Source organism: Capsicum annuum, chromosome 1 (assembly GCF_002878395.1).
Source record: "Capsicum annuum cultivar UCD-10X-F1 chromosome 1, UCD10Xv1.1, whole genome shotgun sequence".
NCBI classification, from domain to species: domain Eukaryota; kingdom Viridiplantae; phylum Streptophyta; class Magnoliopsida; order Solanales; family Solanaceae; genus Capsicum; species Capsicum annuum.
This window is the reverse complement of record NC_061111.1, coordinates 51,221,915-51,227,347: the sequence shown is the minus strand read 5'-3', so window position 1 is coordinate 51,227,347 and position 5,433 is coordinate 51,221,915.

Genomic DNA, 5,433 nt, shown 5'->3' with positions numbered 1-5,433 from the left:
CCTATGGGGGCACGTAGTTCTAGGAAAGTAAGGTCACATACCTCCCACTCGGTGCTAAAGATTACTCCCGAACATACCTCAAAAATTTAAATCACCCTCTGGCTCACATTAAAGAAAATCCACAATAAACACTTCAATAATTTTAATTGGGAGCCAATTTTCTACCCATTTATCATAATCAATAAAAACGTGGATTTCTTTCACAGTCTAGTTCAAAATAACTCATTCACGACCAAAAGGTCAAATTATTCAAAATATCTCAAATATTCAACATCAACGTGCTTATAACACTCACTTTCTAAAAAAACACAATTTTCAATGGGGATTCATGTCCCAAATATCAAAATCATGATAAATATCATTCAAGATTCATGCTTTATATCACCACATATGTAAATTCATCTTTCAAAATCATAAATATCAAGATTTCATAATAATCCTCATAACATATGGATTCATGCTTCAATTTCATAAAAATCAAATAAAAATCATGCCTTTTTAAAGAAAATTACTTTTGGGCACAAGAACGAAAGAGAGTTCTTGCTGAAAAACCCCACACACCTTGAATGACGAACTTTAGATCGATACTCATTTTTGAGATGTTAATCGTGTCGTTGAATGATGGTTCTTGGAGTTCTTGAACTAAGAACTTGGAATCTTGAATAAATTTGCAGAATTAATGGTGAACTTTGGAGGTTCTTGAAGTTCTTGAACTAGGAACTTGGAATCTTAAATAAATTTGCAGAATTAATGGTGAACTTTGGAGGTTCTTGAAGTTGGATGTAGGAGCTTAGGGTTTCCTTTTTGAGGGAATTTGATGAAATATAACATATAATGCTTCTAATAGGCTTTAATATAGGGTTTGAAAAGATTTTGGGTGAGGAAGAATGACCAAAACGCCCCTAAAAATTAAATAATTCTTGAATCTGTCCTTTGGTGGACTATTTTGATAGTCTGAAGCAGATCAACCATAATATTTTACTCTGATATCCAAATTGGATGAAACCAATTTCATTAGAAAGAGGACTCTTATATCTTTTCGTTGATATATAGTATCTCACCCAGATCATTGTGTAAGAGGAGTTATGATCGTTTGAAGTTGACCCAAAAATTCACTTTTGGTAGGCTGAAGTAGATCGACCCTAACTTTTTGCTTCGATAGACAAATTGGATGAAACTAATTTCATTGGAAAGAGGACTCGCAGAGCTTTTCATTGATATATAGTCGATCACTCAGATCATTATGTACAAGGAGTTATGATCATTTAAAGTTGGAGCAAAAATACGCCAGGCCTCAGTACTTTTTTTCCTGCACGTTTTACTGTTCACAGTTTGATCGGAATGGTCGTAGTTCGATCAGAATGGTCGTAACTCATCGCTCAAGTGTCCGTTTTTGATGATCTACATATCGTTGGAAAGATTATTCGATACTCTACCCAATGGTAGGTTAACATCTTAGAAATACTATACAAAAAATTTATGAATCGCTCTAAAGCGTAGAACTTGATACGTTTCTCACGAAATCTTTACGAAGAAAATATTTTGGGGTATTACAACCCACTGGTAATATGACCTTCTGAGATACACCCTATAATTCTATAGCCACCAATAGTCATTATATAATACTTAAACACTTACTAACTTCTAATCTTCATAAGTATCCCCATAGTTGAAATGCACACCTTCTAGTGCTTCTACTCTTATTTCTATCAGTTCAACCTTCGAAACTCAACCTTAGATTCTAACACTTAATATGGATATCACTAAGCCTTTGATAAACCATACTATTTCCGTCATTGCATAACAATATTGCGACTCCAACTTATATCTCTCTACAATAAGAATCAAGATCATAACAAAAGGCTCAACACTATCAATCAAAACTTTTTAACTTGGCTATTTAGAACACCATATACCATCTAGCAATTCAATGGTACCACTATCCACACACAACATGTACTAGTCTTAGAAAATGTTGCGACTCCGTATCACCTTAGGCATACTTCTACCTCATGCATACAACATCATACTTGCTATGAATCAAATAAACTTAATCTATTGCATATGTCGTTCAAGTCTATTAGACCACTTCTATATAACTAATATTCATTAACCAAGGAATCTTCACATCCACCATCATGGACATCAACTGTTCAAACTTAATATATAGTGCTATGCATGATTCACAACCCAAACTAACACTTAACTCTCACTTGAAAACCATAAAATAAACATCCAGAAACACTATTACACTAGAACTTCATAACCACAATATTCGATCATGACCTTACGATTTTTCCTTATCATAACTTATTAGCATGCACTATTTTAACACACTAAGCCTACTAATTCATTCCCGTAAAACATACATCATTAATCATAAGATAATATCTTACCACCACACTCTACATCTACAGGTCAAGCCTCTAGTCTAGCATCAAATTAGGATATTCTACCCAAATACCTCAAAAAAAAATATATACTACATACTTTTATCACAAGTAGTACTAGTTTACAGCTACCAATGAAAAAAAGGTCAAGGGTTAAAGTCACATAATAGACATGATCAACCTTAATCTTATATTATAACCCCATACAATCTTATCTACTTATACGGATTTCTCACCCAACACTAACTTACCCCAGTGGGCATTTAGACTACCTTCAAATTCCCTATTTGATGATGAGTCTATCTTACAACTTACTGGCTAATCTAGCCATTTTCATTCACAGCCTATAAGGGGTTTCTATAGCCACCTTATATATTCACTCTGGGCTCTTTTCCTATTTTGAAAAGAAAAACAAATAAAAATCTGAGTCAAACACTTCCTCCAAGGACTACCATACAATCCACAAATGGTACTACCACGTTAGTCTACCACCACAAAATAGTAAATCATTCTTAATCAATGGTTACTCGGCTATAAATATTTCGTTACACAAAGGTCACCCTCACTCTGATCTCTAACCTTGTGACTTAATATCACCAACTTCTTGGTCTAATTTCACTACCAACAGGTTATGACACCGATACTTTAACTTATACTACTACTCGGGTGGAAATACAGTTCCAATAAACACAAGAACAATAAGATGAATAGCAAGTTGCTAGTGAATCGAAATAGGCCTCACACGGCTTCACTAGACTTTTTATTTTCAACAACATAATGATATCAAGATTACAAGAGATAGAAACTTGACACTCAATATTCAATGACCCAAGAATACACATCTTACTCTTGTCTTAACCGAATGCCTCTTAAGAACGAGGACACAATTTTAAACTTGAGGGACTTATGACACATCAAGGAGCTCCTCTCAAGCCCTTTGTGTGACTTCTGAAATTTCTATTAGTAAATCTGAGAGCATTATCTGAGAACACCATAGTAAGGAAAAGGATTAGGATAACTTTTCTTTCGTATAGGCGACACCATAGCACGAATTGGAGAATGAAGGAGGAACATTTTGATTCTATAGCACGAAATAGAACATGAATAAAGAGAGACATTCCTAAATGCGTTGTAGGCTCCTTCTTATAAGTGTGACGTGCTACACACCCATAAATAAGACTCTACTTGATGCGATTTCGCAGACACCCTGGGACTATGAACCATGCTTTGATATCAAGTTTGTCACGACCCGTACCGAGGCCCTGGACGTGATGAGCATCCCAAACCATGAAGGCTCGAGAGCCCTTCTAACTTGTAATCATATACACCATTCATATATAAATAGAAAATTTGCAGAAATAAAATCTGCTATGGAAACATGGTTATACTATTGAATTCAATTTAACAATGAGGAATAAAATCCAATATTTAACTAAACACTGTCTGAAAACCATCTGTGAAATATCTACTACATGATCAATTAACAACCGTCTGAAAATTGGGACAAGGCCCCCAATAGACCAAAATCATAATAAATAATAATTGTCTGAAAGAAACTAGGCCTTCTGAAATATATTAGGCTCACAAACTGGTATTCTTCACTCATGTCTGATGCAATCTACTGCTTATCAAGACCCCTAGACTGTGCCTTAGAACCTGGAGAGTGGGGGGTCAATACAGATGTAGTGGTACGCAGAGTAATCCAAAAACAAGTAATGATTTTTATACAAAATAAATGAGGGCCGTTAAAAAATATATTATTGCAAAATAGTTCAAAACGACATAGGAATAGTATAATGATTTTTCAACAACAATGCAACATTATTGATCTAGGTGATACACCCTACAATTTTCACCAACTGTCAAATCCCAATTGCCGTTAAGACTTGAGTATAAGTGAAGAGAGAAGAACACATAAGATCATACAGCAGGGTGCCTTCATCCCAATCAAATTCATATGTTAAGGTTGGGCTCAAGATCACAAAGCAGGGCTCCTAACCACTTATCCCGAATAGGAAAGACACAATATTAGGTACACAAGATCACACATCATGGTACCAAGTTTTCCGTGTCGGCAATGCACGATTTCCAGCGTAGAGTCATTTGACTCGTGCTTTCTTCAGGTAACCACCTATCTCACATAAATTATGCAATAAGCTTAATTCAATCAATCACATATCATACTTAGTAGGGTATCATCATACCCGACTTGCAAGTCATCAATATCAGATCAATTCTTCAACTTCTTATGCCACTTACATCATGCATATATATAAGACTTTCACACACATCAACCACATGCACCATGGTTCTCAACATGTAATAGTTTAAGAAGTTTTATCATTTATTAGTAATATCATATAAATTGCAAAACTCATACTCTCAATGTTTAACACAAGCATAGCATGGGGTATAAAACATTAGCATGGGGGGATTTAAAGAATCCACAATTCGTACACATGGCATCTTTTCAAAATTTAAATCACATGCCCACAATTCATCAATTGAAACATATTCAAGCAAGCAACCCCATGATATTTCAATATCTCTTTCAAAACCATATCACAAAACATGTTATTGGTATTAAAATAAAATCCCCACTTGTAATAACATATATATACTTGTATAAATTTAAAGTCTTGCATAAATTCTTTTTGAAAACATGCCCATGAAATTTAGGACAATCCCACGTACCTTAAATTATAAGATTTTGAATGAACTCTAGCTTTTGGGATGCTATACGTACGATTGATGGGTACATCTTATAGCTCTCGCAATGGGGATTTCGAATCTTGAAGAATTTAGGAAAACCCACGGTTAAATCTTAAGCTATTTGGGTTTTTAGTTTGAAACTCTAGGGGTGTTCTTGATGAATTTTGGTGAAAGTGTATGTATTTAGGTTTATTTAGGATTAAATCCTATGTTTGGATGGGTTTAGGGCCATGGGAAAGGTCTAATTTAACCTTGGAATTTAAAATCCTGAATTGGAACGCCGTAAAAGGATTCACCGTGATACGCTGGAAATCACAGTGAGCTACTGGAA